Genomic DNA, 18,310 nt, shown 5'->3' on the forward strand with positions numbered 1-18,310 from the left:
CCTGACAACACCAGCTGGACACCGACATGGATTTCCAATCTAATACTGGATTATGGGCTTGTAGCCATGGCAACCCCAACACGACCACATCATGCAGATTATGCAACACCAGAAAGCGAATAACCTCCTGATGTGCAGGAGCCATGCACATGGTCATCTGGGTCCAGTATTGAGGCTTATTCTTGGCCAAAGGCGTGGCATCAATTCCTCTCAATGGAATAAGACACTGCAAGGGCTCTAAGAGAAACCCACAACGCTTAGCATACTCCAAGTCCATCAAATTCAGGGCAGCGCCTGAATCCACAAATGCCATGACAGAATACGATGACAAAGAGCAGATCAAGGTAACGGACAGAAGAAATTTTGACTGTACCGTACCAATGGTGGCAGACCTAGCGAACCGCTTAGTGCGCTTAGGACAATCAGAGATAGCATGAGTGGAATCACCACAGTAGATACACAGCCCATTCAGACGTCTGTGTTCTTGCCGTTTAACTCTGGTCAAAGTCCTATCGCACTGCATAGGCTCAGGTTTAAGCTCAGGTAATACCGCCAAATGGTGCACAGATTTACGTTCACGCAAGCGTCGACCAATCTGAATGGCCAAAGACATAGACTCATTCAAACCAGCAGGCATAGGAAATCCCACCATGACATCCTTAAGGGCTTCAGAGAGACCCTTTCTGAACATAGCTGCCAGCGCAGATTCATTCCATTGAGTGAGCACGGACCACTTTCTAAATTTCTGACAATATACCTCTTTCTCATCCTGACCCTGACAAAGAGCCAGCAAATTTTTCTCTGCCTGATCCACTGAATTAGGTTCATCGTACAGCAATCCGAGTGCCAGGAAAAACGCATAGATATTACTCAATGCAGGATCTCCTGGCGCAAGAGAAAATGCCCAGTCCTGAGGGTCGCCACGCAAAAAAGAAATAACAATCAAAACCTGTTGAACTGGATCACCAGAGGAGCGAGGTTTCAAGGCCAGAAATAATTTACAATTATTTTTGAAACTCAGAAACTTAGTTCTATCTCCAAAAAACAAATCAGGAATAGGAATTCTTGGTTCCAACATAGCTTTCTGATCAATAGTGTCTTGAATCTTTTGTACTCTTGCCGAGAGCTGATCCACAAATGAAGACAGACTTCTAATGTCCATCGCTACACCTGTGTACTGAACCACCCAAATGTCTGGGGGAAAAAAAGGCAAAACACAGTGCAAAGAAAAAAAAATGGTCTCAGAACTTCTTTTTTCCCTCTATTGAGAATCATTAGTACTTTGGGCTTCCTGTACTGTTATGAAAGGCAATTCAGTACTACAATGGACATAGCGGTCAGAGCACATACAGTGATCTGACAATAACCCAAAATCATAGAACGAGCTCTGAGACGTGGGAACTCTGCAGACCGCAATCCCTAATCCTCTCCAAACACTGGAGGCAGCCGTGGATTGCGCCTAACTCTGCCTATGCAACTCGGCACAGCCTGAGAAACTAACTAGCCTGAAGATAGAAAATAAGCCTACCTTGCCTCAGAGAAATACCCCAAAGGAAAAGGCAGCCCCCCACATATAATGACTGTGAGTAAGATGAAAAGACAAACGTAGAGATGAAATAGATTCAGCAAAGTGAGGCCCGACTTTCTTAACAGATCGAGGATAGAAAAGGTAACTTTGCGGTCTACACAAAACCCTAAAGAAAACCACGCAAAGGGGGCAAAAAGACCCTCCGTACCGAACTAACGGCACGGAGGTACACCCTTTGCGTCCCAGAGGTTCCAGCAACCAATTAGACAAGCTGGACAGAAAAAATAGCAAACAAATAGCAAAGAAGAACTTAGCTATGCAGAGCAGCAGGCCACAGTAATGATCCAGGGAAAAGCAAGTCCAACACTGGAACATTGACAGGAAGCCAGGATCAAAGCATTATGTGGAGTTAAGTAGAGAAGCACCTAACGACCTCACCAGATCACCTGAGGGAGGAAACTCAGAAGCCGCAGTACCACTTCCCTCCACCAACAGAAGCTCACAGAGAGAATCAGCCGAAGTACCACTTGTGACCACAGGAGGGAGCTCTGCCACAGAATTCACAACAGCCCACGCCGTTTTTTCCCGTTTTTGTTTTTTTTAAATTCAACACTCATTAAGGCCTTTTTTACACTTGCGTCGGTACGGGTCCGTCGCTATGCGTCAGGCCGACGTACCGACGCACGTTGTGAAATTTGTGCACGACGTGGGCAGTGGATACAGTTTTTCAACGCATCCGCTGCCCATTCTGAAGTCTGGGGAGGAGGAGGCGGAGTTTCGGCCGCGCATCCATTATTAATCCAATCGTAATAAAGGGTTAAAAAAAACGCACACATTACTTTAATATTCTTCATTTAACCATACTTACCATACTTCAGTGCCTGCAAAAAATGTAAAATAATAAACCGTATACTACCTGTCCATCATAGTCCAATTAATAACAAGTGTCCCACGACGATCTCCCCTATAGAACAATGACATCGGGTGATGTCACTGCTCTATAGGACCCTCAGTGACACACTGAAAGGAGACAGTGGCTCCTGCAATGCATCACTGAGGTTACTATAGTTCAAAGTCTCACTTTATGGCAATTGCTGCGTGGGAAAATTTCTCACACAGCAATGCCAAAAGTGATGCTAGGGACTATTTTTTTACAGCGGCGGAGGAATACAGTGCGGAAGGATACTTTCCACCCGTCATTGTGTTCCTGGAGCCCCTGGAGAGCGGTCACATCAGCTGATGCTGCCTTTCTCCACGGGAGATCGTCGTGGGACACTCATGGATTTCTGCAGATCAGGGAGTATATTGGTTGTTTGTTATTTTAATATTTTTCACAGATGACACTGGCTTCGGGGATTAAAATGACAAGTAATGGTGAGCATGTACTTTATCTTTAATGTACTGTATGTAATGTATGAATGTACTGTATGTAGTATGTATGTAGTATGTATGTTTTGTTTTTCTTTTGTGTATTTTTCATTCAACACATTAGCCGGGTGAGTGTCAATCACTGTCACTGTAGCAGGCATCGTCCGATGGGACTTGTAGTCCCATCGGACGATGCCTGCACACATGCACAGACCCCCGGCAGCCCGCACAGAGGCCCGTCAGGCCCGCACAGAACCCCAGCAGCCCTCACAAACCCTAGCAAGCCCATACAGTCCCCCGACAGGCCCGCACAGACCCCCGGCAGGCCCGCATAGACCCCCAGCAGCCCGCACAGACCCCCGGCAGCCCGCACAGACCCCGGCAGCCCGCACAGACCCCCAGCAGCCCGCACAGAGCCCCAGCAGACCCGCACAGACCCCCGGCAGGCCTGTACAGACCCCCAGCAGGCCCATCCAGTCCCCCGGCAGGCCCGCACAGACGCCCTGCAGCCCACTTAGACCCCTGGCAGCCCGCACAGACCCCCAGCAGGCCCGTACAGACCCCCGACAGCCCGCACAGACCCCTGGCAGGCACGCACAGACCCCCAGCAGCCCACACAGACCGAGAGGCCCGTACAGATCCCCGGCAGGCCCGCACAGACTCCGCCCGCACACACAGACACGCACAGTGTCCGCCCACGCACCACCCACACTCTTCCCCCCCCTCCAGAACAGGATGTAGAAGCCCCAGGCTCCTGACTTGCTGTGGCACCTACAGGTGTTAGATGGGACAGGAGACTTGCAATTTCCTGCCCTCCAGGTTCAGTGGCTGGGTCTACAATTCCCACACCACCACGGACTCCGGTGTCCGGTCTCTCGGCGCTTTCCTCTGGGGTGAGCCACACTCGCTGCTCCAGACCCCAGGCTCCTCTCCTTTGCCTCTTCTCTTCTCACTGTCCCTAACAGACTGTCTAACCCCAGGCCAGAATTTATGGGGAAGTTCCCCTGAAACCGGGTTTTGTGCTCCCCTTCTGGGCTGGAGTCAGGACGGTGTTGCATGTCAGTGTTACCTGATTAAGGGATCCCTCCTTGTTTCCAGGCATCACATCACATCATCTCCCCCATGAGGAAGACAATATCATTGTTGCATCTGGACTCCTGTGGTGCCACAGCAGCGATATAACACACAGCAAGACCGTATTTTCTTTAACAAAAGTCTGTGCCTGGTTTATTATACTTCCATAAACCACAGTAGGGCATTTGAACATCACAGGACCGACATATAGTCCATTTCACCTGTGGTTACGTTCATACAGTTCATTATATGCATCATAGGAACATAACAATCACCGACTTGTCTGTCAGGCACACATCAGTCAGTTCCAATAGCAGATACTTCTCTGCCGTTATAACCCCCTTGCTGGAGTTACCTTCCTGGAACTCCTGCTCCACACACTGACAGGAGGTCAGTCCTCTCTCTTGGGGAAGCTGCCGAACTGGGATCACCGTCCCTGTGACCAGGGCACTCCCGACAGTCCAGATCTTCAGACGGACGATAGCTCCCCCAAACGCGGTGCCATCATTGACTCTGCAAACACGGCCGCTCTGTGTGCTGTTCAAGATGTCCATCCCCACTTGGAACCGTCCAACACACGGGCCACCAGGTCCAAAATCTCACCATGTGCTCTTCAGGAAGTTAGCACCTCCTACATATAGACCTTCCAGGACCTTACACACGGACCAATCAGGTCCATACACTCTCTCTAGCATGTGACCAATCCTCAGTCACATTATATATCTGTAACCACTCCCATAGGTGAGAGGTGTCTGTGGTTAGTCAGACCCGCCCAGCTCTCCGACTAACCCTTTAAGCCTCTCTTTGAAGCTACACAATACTTGTGTGTTATGATGCGGTGGTCTAGGAGCAACATGGATCGAGCTCTGAAGGAAGTGGTAACTGTACTGACCGCAGTCCCTAAGCTCAACACAACACTAGAAGCAGCCGTGGAATGCTCCTAACTCTCCTTATGCATCTCGTCACAGCCTAAGAGCTAACTACCCCTAAAGACAGAAGCAGGAAAACTATCTTGCCTCAGAGAAAATCCCCAAAGGATAGATTAGCCCCCCACAAATAATGACTGTGAGTGGAGAAGGAAAAGACATTCACAGAATGAAACCAGGATGAGCACAGGAGGCCAGTCTAGCTTGATAGATAGGACAGGATGGAATACTGTGCGGTCAGTATAAAACACTACAAAAATCCACGCAGAGTTTACTAAAAATCTCCACACCTGACTAAAGGTGTGGAGGGTAAATCTGCTTCCCAGAGCTTCCAGCAAGACAGAATTAATTCATACTGATAAGCTGGACAAACATAGAAAGCACTAAACGGATAAGTCCACAATTTGTGAACAGAACAGAGCAAGTAAGAACTTAGCTTTGCTGAACTGGTCAGGAAAACAGGGAAATCCAAAGAGATGTGAATCCATCCAGAAACCATTCACAAGTGGCACTAGCTGAAGGAACAGCCAGACCTAAATAGCTGAGCAGAAGAGAAGATAAGTGGAGGCAGCTGATGACAGCTAACTCCAAGGAGCAGCCATACCACTTGAAACCACAAGAGGGAGCCCAAGAGCAGAACTCACAAAAGTGCCACTTACAACCACCGGAGGGAGCCCAAGAGCGGAATTCACAACACTTGTGGGACTACAGGTCCCAGAACATTACTTCAGGTCCTTCTGCTGGGTTGTTGCCCTTTTATGGCCCCTTCCACATCTCCTGGTGTACTGGCCTGTCTCCTGGTAGCGCCTCCAGCCTCTGGACATTACGCTGACAGACACAGCAAACCTTCTTGCCACAGCTCACATTGATGTGCCATCCTGGATGAGTTGCACTACCTGAGTCACTTGTTTGAATTGTAGAGTCCGTCTCATGCTACCACAAGTGTGAAAGCACAACCAACATTCAAAAGTGACCAAAACATCAGCCAGAAAGCATTGGTACTGAGATGTGGTCTGTGATCCCCACCTGCAGCACCACTCATTTATTGAGTGTGTCTTGACAATTGCCAATAATTTCCATCTGTTGTCTATACCATTTGCATAGCAGCATGTGAAATTGATTGTCAAACAATGTTGTTTCCTAAGTGGACAGTTTGATTTCACAGAAGTTTGATTTACTTGGAGTTATATTCTGTTGTTTAAGTGTTCCCTTTATTTTTTAAGCAGTGTATATATATATATATATATATATATATATATATATAATTGTCTAAGGGGTACTTCCGTCGGTCTGTCTGTCTGTCTGCAACTTCAGTAACGGAAATCCCGCGTCGCTGATTGGTCTCGCCAGCTGCCTGTCATGGCTGCCGCGACCAATCAGCGACGGGCACAGTCCGATTAGTCCCTCCCTACTCCCCTGCAGTCAGTGCCCGGCGCCAGCATACTCCCCTCCACTCAGCGCTCACACAGGGTTAATGCCAGCAGTAACGGGCCGCGGGTACCGCACTCCGTTAACGCTGCTATTAACCCTGTGTGTCCCCAACTTTTTACTATTGATGCTGCCTATGCAGAATCAATAGTAAATAGATGTAATGTTAAAAATAATTAAAAAACAAAAAACCTGCTATGCTCACCTTCGGTAGTCCGACGATGCGCTCACTGCTGCCGCCAGCGTCCGTTCCCAGAGATGCTTTGCGAAATTACCCAGAACACAAGTCATCTGGGTAATTTCGCAATGCATCCTGGAAACGGAAGCATTGCGGCAGCCTCGCGCATAGGGACAGCTTCGCTGGATCCCGGCGGGTGAGTTTATAATTATTTTTTATTTTAATTATCTTTTTTTAAAACGGATATGTGCCCACACTGCTATATACTACGTGGGCAGTGTTATATAGCGCGTGGGCTGCGTTATATACAACGTGGCTGCTATATACTACGTGGCCAGTGTTATATACTACATGGGCAGTGTTATATACTGCGTGGGCTGCATTATATACCGCGTGGGCTGTGTTATATACCACATGGCTGCTATACACTATGTGGCCAGTGTTATATACTGCGTGGGCAGTGTTATATACCGCGTGGGCAGTGTTATATACCGCGTGGGCTGCGTTATATACCGCGTGGCTGCTATATACTACGTGACCAGTGTTAGATACTAAGTGGGCTGTGTTATGTACTGCATGGCCTGTGCTATATATTACGTGGCCACTGTTATATACTGCATGGCTTGTGTTATATACTACGTCGCCTGTGTTATATACTGGGTGGCTGCTATATACTGCGTGGGCTGTGTTATATACTATTTGGGCTGTGTTATATACTGCGTGGCCACTGTTATATATTGCGTGGCCTGTATTAACGCATCGGGTATTCTACAATATGTATGTATGTATGTATATAGCAGCCACATAGTATATAGCACAGGCCACGTAGTATACAGGTCCTTCTCAAAAAATTAGCATATAGTGTTAAATTTCATTATTTACCATAATGTAATGATTACAATTAAACTTTCATATATTATAGATTCATTATCCACCAACTGAAATTTGTCAGGTCTTTTATTGTTTTAATACTGATGATTTTGGCATACAACTCCTGATAACCCAAAAAACCTGTCTCAATAAATTAGCATATTTCACCCATCCAATCAAATAAAAGTGTTTTTTAATAACAAACAAAAAAACCAACAAATAATAATGTTCAGTTATGCACTCAATACTTGGTCGGGAATCCTTTGGCAGAAATGACTGCTTCAATGCGGCGTGGCATGGAGGCAATCAGCCTGTGACACTGCTGAGATGTTATGGAGGCCCAGGATGCTTCAATAGCGGCCTTAAGCTCATCCAGAGTGTTAGGTCTTGCGTCTCTCAACTTTCTCTTCACAATATCCCACAGATTCTCTATGGGGTTCAGGTCAGGAGAGTTGGCAGGCCAATTGAGCACAGTAATACCATGGTCAGTAAACCATTTACCAGTGGTTTTGGCACTGTGAGCAGGTGCCAGGTCGTGCTGAAAAATGAAATCTTCATCTCCATAAAGCATTTCAGCCGATGGAAGCATGAAGTGCTCCAAAATCTCCTGATAGCTAGCTGCATTGACCCTGCCCTTGATGAAACACAGTGGACCAACACCAGCAGCTGACATGGCACCCCACACCATCACTGACTGTGGGTACTTGACACTGGACTTCAGGCATTTTGGCATTTCCTTCTCCCCAGTCTTCCTCCAGACTCTGGCACCTTGATTTCCGAATGACATGCAAAATTTGCTTTCATCAGAAAAAAGTACTTGGGACCACTTAGCAACAGTCCAGTGCTGCTTCTCTGTAGCCCAGGTCAGGCGCCTCTGCCACTGTTTATGGTTCAAAAGTGGCTTTACCTGGGGAATGCGGCACCTGTAGCCCATTTCCTGCACACGCCTGTGCACGGTGGCTCTGGATGTTTCCACACCAGACTCAGTCCACTGCTTCCTCAGGTTCCCCAAGGTCTGGAATCGGTCCTTCTCCACAATCTTCCTCAGGGTCCGGTCTCCTCTTCTCGTTGTACAGCGTTTTCTGCCACATTGTTTCCTTCCAACAGACTTACCATTGAGGTGCCTTGATACAGCACTCTGGGAACAGCCTATTTGTTGAGAAATTTCTTTCTGGGTCTTACCCTCTTGCTTGAGGGTGTCAATGATGGCCTTCTTGACATCTGTCAGGTCGCTAGTCTTACCCATGATGGGGGTTTTGAGTAATGAACCAGGCAGGGAGTTTATAAAAGCCTCAGGTATCTTTTGCATGTGTTTAGAGTTAATTAGTTGATTCAGAAGATTAGGGTAATAGGTCGTTTAGAGAAACTTTTCTTGATATGCTAATTTATTGAGACAGGTTTTTTGGGTTATCAGGAGTTGTATGCCAAAATCATCAGTATTAAAACAATAAAAGACCTGACAAATTTCAGTTGGTGGATAATGAATCTATAATATATGAAAGTTTAATTGTAATCATTACATTATGGTAAATAATGAAATTTAACACTATATGCTAATTTTTTGAGAAGGACCAGTATAGGAGCCATGTAGTATATAGCAGACAAATGCTACGTGGCCTGTGCTATATACTATATGGCTGCTATATACATACATACATACATACATACATACATACTCTAGAATACCCGATGCGTTAGAGTCGGGCCACCATCTAGTATATACAGTATATATATATATATATATATATATATATATATATATATATATGTAAAAAATTAGATGCACTTTTCTTATTCTTCTTTTTAGTTTTTCCCCCTGATATCATAAAAAAAGGAATATAAGATGCAAAACATCAAGGTTTCCCTCAGAACGCAGCTGATCAATGGTGGTCCCAGCCCGGGTACCTTTTATACCTGCTTATTTTTTTAACAGAACCATTGCAAAACAAATTCAGGATTGTCCAAGCAAAGAATCTCATTTAGATATGTGATGACTAAATTGAATGTTACCATCTTGAGACACTTTAATATTTACAATACACTTGGATCACATTGCTGTAATATGGACATAAATGTTTACTTATGCCATTCAAAAAGGTTCATAAAATGTCAAGCAAAAATATCTGCTTTTCAAGTTCATGAAAGTGAACTTGGCATAAAAGTATTTTTTTTAATCTGATTTTGGGGAGCTTTTACCATGAATTTACTACCAAGGTTAATAAAGTTTCTTTAAGTTTGTATTAATTGTGTAAATACAATAAACATGATACCTTGTTGGAAAGAGCACACTCATCACAGCAGATGAAAGAGTTCCCTGGAGTTGGGTTCCTGACAAATGGTGAAGTTTGCATAAGCTTGTCACTGGGGGAAGGGCATGTGAGGTGTCAAAATTCATGTGTCTGCAACAGCTGGAGAATGTGCAGCATAGTCTCTGTATAGACTATAGTGGAAAAAGACAGGAGTATGCAAGAAAGAATGTATTAAGTGAACAATGCAACTGATATTAGTATACATTTCATTCTGCCATCCCTTTATGCAGTTGCCAGGGACACTAATACAAAATATCTAATTTATTTTAAAATAATTATTGCGAGTATGACAGGTAATATAGACGAATATGTATAGGGAAAACTGCCGTAATCTCAGATCACCTGCACTTTTTTCACACCAAATGAAGGATCAGAGCATGCTAAAAGGGAGAAAGTAAACATTTCCAAATATATCCTCATGGAATATTTCCTTAGGGAATATTTCTCCTCTCACTTGAGCCACACATAGTTTTTTTCATTTAATATAACAGTCTGGGATGATGGATCTTCCATTGGCATGTAAAGGAGGCCTTACACTGACTTATCTTATATGCGTTTACATACGTCTTTAGGGTTTTTTTCAAAAGCTATTCCAAGATGCACATGCACAAGTTTGAGTTCCGTTAGGTAAAGGGGGAAATGGTGGTGTCTTAGTGATTTCTTATCAAATAATTGAATATATTGAAATCGAATACGCCCAATCCTTCTTTCACCCAACATTTTCCCTCTAGAGAGAATTGGGACACCCTCATACACCTTATTTTGTTATTATCTGATTCCCTCCCCCAAATTGGTGGGTTTGCTGTGTGTGTATGCGTTTTTAATGGGAAGAGAAGAGAAAAAAGCTCCCAGACCGCGCTACCTTATGGAGAACAAACGTGTTTGGTATTTTAATACAAGTTGATTGAACCTTATCATCATCTGTCATGTGAGAGTTGGGAAATTAGCCTTTAACCTAATGTGTATGAGGGTCATACAAAAAATAACTACTGGTACTTTATTTTTATTTTAACAATTATGTTGGGGGAATTATGTTTTGGCTTATACTTATAAATAAAAAGTTCAAATTCTCCTCCTACACTTCTAAGTATGGCTGGTGATGGACGAGTATGTGACCAGTCCTGCCCAATACTTTCCATTTTTCATTTGGAGGAAGCTAGTGGACAATACTGCTCACATGTTTCCCCACCAACTGCAATTTTGCGACCAAATGAGCTGTGCAGTCTGTGAGGAAGGATGCTTTATCAAGTGTAGGAGGAGAGCATGCAATACCTACTGTATATATTAGTGAAAGCCACAAAATCATGTCCCCAATACATTTGTTAAAACATACAAAGGCCAACCCCTTACCATCAAAGGAACTTAAAAAATCGGGTCTCCAGCCACCAGTCTATGCTCCAAGGAAAAAGTCATATAGGGTGTAGCTGCTCCTAAGTTTTTTTTCTCTTCTGTAAACTAGTCAGGAAGAAGCGGACAATGACTTTTCTTTATACTGACCTTAGCACATGAGTAGGTCTTTTTCTAAGTAGCCACTATTTGGCTGCTCCTACAGTGGACTGTGGCTCACTCTTGTTATGGGCCCACTGTGGTTGCTCATGATAAACCTTGAACAGAGCACACACAGATATATCTTTTGCATGCTACTCTGTTTGTGTTTTGAATCAACAATGTAAATATTTTGCTATACACAAACACCAATCAATATGCAAAGTAGCTAAAATAATTTTATTTGGCACATCTAAAAGCATCCAGAAGTGCAAGCTGAACATATATTAACATTTTCCATGGTGTTCTCAAGACCAGTGCTGCACACAAATTATTGGTAGTGCAACAGGAGTGACAAATCATCAGTCTGTAACGCGCTGTGGGGTGGTAACTGAGCGAGACATTGGTCCCTTGCACCCTGACACATTACATGAACATGAGGGTCCTTGCTGGGTATTTGGACTTGTGATTGCAGAGCGCTACGCCTGTGCTGGTCACGTGTAACCGATGTTGATAGTTTGCCAGGACCAGATGGTCTTTACTGATCGGCAGTTTGTTAGCATTTACAGGGGCTTCTCACTAAATAAGAATAGCATCAAAATGTTATTTATTTCAGTTCTTCAATACAAAAAGTGAAACTCATATTATATAGTCATTACGAACAGAGTGATCTATTTCAAGTGTTTATTTCTGTTAATGTTGATGATTATGGTTTACAGCCAATGAAAACCCAAAAGTCATTATCTCAGTAAATTAGAATGTTTTATAACACCAGGTTGAAAAATGATTTTAAAATCCAAAATGTTGGCATACTGAAATGTATGTTCAAGAAATGCACTCAAGACTTGGTTGGGGCTCCTTTTGCATCAATTACTGCATCAATGCGGAGAGGAATGGAGGCGATCAGCCTGTGGCACTGTAAGCAGGTCCCAGGATGCAGTAATGCAGGAAATGCAGAGCAAGGGTTAACAGTAATGCAATTTAATTATAACAATAGGGAAAACTCATTGCAGGGAGACAAAAGGTAGTTAATGAAGGAAATTGTAATATAACCCAACAGTCTTGTTATGAACTTATCATGACTCCTATGTTCCTCAGCCGCATGTAGTCCGGTGGGGGTGTGTTGTGAATTCTGCTTTTGGGCTCCCTCCGGTGGTTGTAGGTGGTAATGCAGTTGTCTCTGGGCTGCAGTCCTGGACAGGTGTATCTGCTGATTGCAGTTCTGACTGGAGTATTTAGGTTTGCAGGACTCATTAGTCCTTGCCAGTTGTCAATGTTTCTTGGGAAGTGTTGGATCCCTGTCTGGCTTCTCCTGCTTAGCTGCCAATTCAGCAAAGTGTCTGTTTCTTTTTCTATGGCACACAAGCTGTGTGCTTGTTTTTTGATTGTATTCCTGCTCTGAAATTAGTTGTCTCTGGAGTTGCAGATATACGTTCCACGTCTTTAGTTAGATGGAGGAATTTTTGTATAATCTGCTGTGGATATTTTTGGAAGGGTTTTTAATACTGACCGCACAGAACTCTGTCCTATCCTTTCCTATTTTAGCTAGAGCGGCCTCTTGTGCTAAATCCTGTTTTCTGACTGTGTGTGTCTTTCCTCTCCTACTCACAGCCAATATTTGTGGGGGGCTGCCTATCCTTTGGGGTTCTGCTCTGAGGCAAGATAGTATTCCTATTTCCATCTTTAGGGGTATTTAGTCCTCCGGCTGTGACAAGGTGTCTAGGCCTTGTTAGGTACACCCCACGGCTACTTCTAGTTGCGATGTTAAGATCAGGATTTGCGGTCAGTATAGTTACCACCTACTCCAGTGAAAGTTTTCATGTTGCTCCAAGGTGACCGGATCATAACAGGGGTGGTAGTCCCAGCAACGGCTGGCACAGTGTCTTCAATCTTCAAGCATCACCAGGCCACTCATGAACAAGCTTCTGGTGGCAACAGGTGGTCTCCAATTTTGCCCGCTTAGCCCCTACTGACTAGGGCCTAGTCCATTAATTTGTGTAACAAAAGTGTGGGGAAGGGTTGCTGCTGAGGTCTCTGTCCTATGCATGCTCTGCTGCATGCCTGTGAAAGGTGGGGAACACATCGGAGGATCCGGTACCTGGCACCCGCTTCTCAATGCGAGCACCTCGCGCTGCTTAGTGGAGCTTCCGATGCTCTGCGCGCTCTCAAACTCTCAGGGGCCCTCACGCAAGCTCTGCTGAGGCACAACTCCACACTGTCTCTCTTGCTGCGGAGTGCATCCACCCCCACTGATTCTTTTTCTGCTGGCAAGAAACTTCTCCTTTTTTCCCGCACTTCCTGCTCCCTGCCTGGTCTTACCACGCTCCCGCTCACCAGGTCATGGTCCTGTCCGGTTACCCATTCCTTCCCCCCGGCAACATTGGATGCAGCCTCAACAGTTCCGGACTCGGCATCGCAAAGGTACCCACAGCCCGGTCTTCCTCCTTACAGCACTGCAGAGGTGTTATGGAAGCCCAGGTTGCTTTGATAGCAGCCTTCAGGTCATCTGCATTGTTGGGTCTGGTGTCTCTCATCTTTAGTCAGGTCCCCGGTTTGCCTTCCTGCGCAATTCCTACTAGTATTTACCCTGCTCTGCTTTTTGTTTTCCAGTGCCTGTCTCTTCCTCGGCTCCTGCCAGTTCTTGGATCCTGCATCGCCTCCCTGACCCTGGGTCTACAGGACCTGTCCTGGTATTTCCATCCCTCTCTACCTACCCCACTTTCCTGTTAGCTCCCAGACCGTACACCTGGCACCCTGTGCTTGCCGTCTCCTCTCAGCCTTACATCTTGTTCTCTAGAGCCGCCCTTTGGTACTCGCTGTTGAGATACTACTGAATCTGGGCCTGCCCCTAATGCTCCCTGTAGAGGGGATGCCCTCCCTTGGCCAGCTTGCTCAGGGGGCTCTGGTGTTCCAACCCAGCCCAGAGGGTCCACTCTAGGTGACGTTTCCGTGGTGTTACATTTAGTTAGCCACCAATTGTTCAAGTTCTCCCACTTAAAAAGATGAGAGAGGCCTGTATTTGACATCATAGGTAGACCACAACTATGAGAGTCAAAATTGAGAAAACAAATCCAGAAAATCACCTTGTCTGATTTGGCAAGATATATTTTGAAAATTATGGTGGAAAATAAGTATTTGGTCACCTAAAAACATACAAGATTTCTGGCTCTCCCAGACCTGTAACTACTTCTTTAATAGTCTCCTTTGTCCTCGACTCATTATCTGTAGTAATGGCACCTGTTTGAACTTGTTATCAGTATTAAAGACACCTGTCCACAACCTCAAACAGTCACACTCCAAACTCTACTATGGTGAAGACCAAAGAGCTGTCAAAGGACACCAGAAACAAAACCCCTGCACCAGGCTGGGAAGACTGAATCTTCAATAGGCAAGCAGCTTGGTGTGATGAAATCAACTGTAAGAGCAATAATAAAAAAAATGGAGGACATTCAAGACCACTGATAATCTCCCTCAATCTGGAGCTCCACAAAAGATCTCACCCCGTGGGGTTAAAATGATCACAAGAACGGTGAGTAAAAATCCCAGAACCACATGGGGGACCTAGTGAATGACCTGCATAGAGGTGGGACCACTGTAACAAAGGCTACCACACTACGCCACCAGGGACTCAGATCCTGCAGTGCATGTCCCCTTGCTTAAGCCAGTACATGTCTGGGCCTGTCTGAAGTTTGCTAAAGAGCATTTTGATTATCCAGAAGAGTATTGAGAGAATGTCATATGGTCTGATGAAACCAAAGTAGAACTGTTTGGTAGAAACAAAACTTGTCACGTTTGGAGGAGACAGAAAGCTGAGTTGCATCCAAAGAACACCATACCTACTGTGAAGCTTGGGGGTGCAACATCATGCTTTGGGGCTGTTTCTCTGCAAAGGGACCAAGACGACTGATTCGTGTACATGAAAGAATGAATGGAGCTATGTATCGTGAGTGAGATTTTAAGTGCAAACCTCCTTCCATCAGCAAGGGTACGAAAGATGAAATGTGGATGGGTCTTTCAGCATGATAATGATCCCAAGCACACTGCCAGGGCAATGAAGAAGTGGCTTCGTAAGAAGCATATGAAGGTCCTGGAGTGGCCTAGCCAGTCCCCAGATCTCCACCCCATAGAAAACCTTTGGAGGGAGTTGAAAGTCCGTGCTGCCCAGCAACAGGCCCAAAACATCACTGCTCTTGAGGAGATCTGAATGGAGAGATGGGCCAACATAGCAACAACAGTGTGTGGCAACCTTGTGAAGACTTACAAAAAACGTTTGTCCTCTATCATTGCCAACAAAGGATATATAACAAAATATTGAGATTAACTTTTGTTAATGACTAAATAGGTATTTTACACCATAATTTGCAACATAAATCTTGCCAAATCAAAGTGATTTTCTGGATTTGTTTTCTCAATTTTGTGGTCTACCTATGATGTCAATTACAGGCCTCTGTCATCTTTTTAAGTGGGAGAACGTGCACAATTGGTGGCTGACTAAATACTTTTTTTTTTCCAGTGTTTTTTCCTTTGGGAATTTATCTACAGAAAACTAGAAGAAGAGGGGACGGGAAGAAAAACATTAGACTCGAACAAAGAAGACCCAGGAAAACATACTCAGAAGGGAGGTAAGAACATTTCTAAAACAATCCACAGCGAGGAGATTGGAACAAAACAAAATCCTCTAAACTGCATGCTCGCAAACGCCAGAAGCCTGACAAACAAGATGGAAGAACTAGAAGCAGAAATATCAACAGGTAACTTTGACATAGTGGGAATAACCGAGACATGGTTAGATGAAGGCTATGACTGAGTAGTTAACTTACAGGGTTACAGTCTGTTTAGAAAGGATCGTAAAAATCGGAGAGGAGGAGGGGTTTGTCTCTATGTAAAGTCTTGTCTAAAGTCCACTTTAAGGGAGGATATTAGCGACGGGAATCAGGATGTCGAGTCCATATGGGTCGAAATTCATGGAGGGAAAAATGGTAACAAAATTCTCATTGGGGTCTGTTACAAACCCCCAAATATAACAAAAATCATGGAAAGTCTACTTCTAAAGCAGATAGATGAAGCTGCAACCCATAATGAGGTCCTGGTTATGGGGGACTTTAACTACCCGGATATTAACTGGGAAACAGAAACCTGTGAAACCCATAAAGGCAACAGGTTTCTGCTAATAACCAAGAAAAATTATCTTTCACAATTGGTGCAGAATCCAACCAGAGGAGCAGCACTTTTAGACCTAATACTATCTAATATCAATATAAAAGTCTCGCACTCAACTTCAGTTTCTTGGATTAATGAATTTTATTGGTGCAAGGTAGCACTGGAAACGTTTCAGCTCACATGGAGCTTTCATCAGTCACGTGCTTAGCCATACACGTATTAAACGGACAGATCTTAAGTTGGTGTATAGTAGGTGCTTGATGCAGCCAAAAACCGTGGAAGGATCGGACAGTGGTCCTGTGTTTAGAATCTAAACTATAGAACATAGAATCTTGTATAGATAAATAGTACTGGAGAGGGTGGGCCCGACGGTGACCAGCAAAGAAGTAGGGGCTAATTTTAGTAAAATCCACAGGGGGAGGTGGTGGCCTCCAATATAATCATAAGCGGAACAGGAGCTTATACTTATAGTATCCGCGGAGGGAGGTAGTGGCCTCCAATAAGGCATAAGCGGAACAGGGGCTTTAATGACGAGCCGCCTTGAACTGGGTCACCACCCCTGAGACGCGGAGTCCACCGCACGTCTCAGGGGTGGTGACCCAGTTCAAGGCGGCTCGTCATTAAAGCCCCTGTTCCGCTTATGCCTTATTGGAGGCCACTACCTCCCTCCGCGGATACTATAAGTATAAGCTCCTGTTCCGCTTATGATTATATTGGAGGCCACCACCTCCCCCCGCGGATTTTACTAAAATTAGCCCCTACTTCTTTGCTGGTCACCGTCGGGCCCACCCTCTCCAGTACTATTTATCTATACAAGATTCTATGTTCTATAGTTTAGATTCTAAACACAGGACCACTGTCCGATCCTTCCACGGTTTTTGGCTGCATCAAGCACCTACTCTACACCAACTTAAGATCTGTCCGTTTAATACGTGTATGGCTAAGCACGTGACTGATGAAAGCTCCATGTGAGCTGAAACGTTTCCAGTGCTACCTTGCACCATTAAAATTCATTAATCCAAGAAACTGAAGTTGAGTGCGAGACTTTTATATTGATTGCTGATGGTTTGGGAACCTAGTCTCTGCAACACATATATAGCAGTGCACACGGTGTTTATTTGTATAATGCTATCTAATAGACCTGACAGAATAACAAATCTGCAGGTGGTCGGGCATCTAGGAAATAGCGACCACAATATTGTACAGTTTCACCTGTCTTTCACTAGGGGGACTTGTCAGGGAGTCACAAAAACACTGAACTTTAGGAAGGCAAAGTTTGACCAGCTTAGAGATGCCCTTAATCTGGTAGACTGGGACAATATCCTCAGAAATAAGAATACAGATATTAAATGGAAAATGTTTAAGAACATCCTAAATAGGCACTGTAAGTGGTTTATACCTTGTGGGAATAAAAGGACTAGAAATAGGAAAAACCCAATGTGGCTAAACAAAGAAGTAAGACAGGCAATTAACAGTAAAAAGAAAGCATTTGCACTACTAAAGCAGGATGGCACCATTGAAACTCTAAAAAACTATAGGGAAAAAAATACTTTATCTAAAAAATTAAAGCTGCCAAAAAGGAAACAGAGAAGCGCATTGCTAAGGAGAGTAAAACTAATCCCAAACTGTTCTTCAACTATATCAATAGTAAAAGAATAAAAACTGAAAATGTAGGCCCCTTAAAATATAGTGAGGAAAGAATGGTTGTAGATGACGAGGAAAAAGCTAACATATTAAACACCTTCTTCTCCACCGTATTCACGGTGGAAAATGAAATGCTAGGTGAAATCCCAAGAAACAATGAAAACCCTATATTAAGGGTCACCAATCTAACCCAAGAAGAGGTGCGAAACCGGCTAAATAAGATTAAAATAGATAAATCTCTGGGTCCGGATGGCATACACCCACGAGTACTAAGAGAACTAAGTAATGTAATAGATAAACCATTATTTCTTATTTTTAGGGACTCTATAGCGACGGGGTC

At 44.4% G+C, this 18,310-nt stretch overlaps 1 long non-coding RNA gene across 1 annotated transcript in view; it reads right to left on the reverse strand.

Annotated features, from left to right (window-relative positions):
• The window catches only part of LOC138641398 (uncharacterized), a 56,346-nt gene extending 46,618 nt beyond the window's left edge, over positions 1-9,728 (reverse strand). Inside the window, exon 1 of the long non-coding RNA XR_011313815.1 lies at positions 9,643-9,728. This is a non-coding gene — a long non-coding RNA (uncharacterized lncRNA). The remainder of the gene's footprint in view (positions 1-9,642) is intronic.
• Between the last annotated feature and the right edge of the window lie 8,582 nt (positions 9,729-18,310).

This window comes from Ranitomeya imitator, chromosome 6 (assembly GCF_032444005.1).
Source record: "Ranitomeya imitator isolate aRanImi1 chromosome 6, aRanImi1.pri, whole genome shotgun sequence".
In the NCBI taxonomy this organism is placed as follows: Eukaryota; Metazoa; Chordata; class Amphibia; order Anura; family Dendrobatidae; genus Ranitomeya; species Ranitomeya imitator.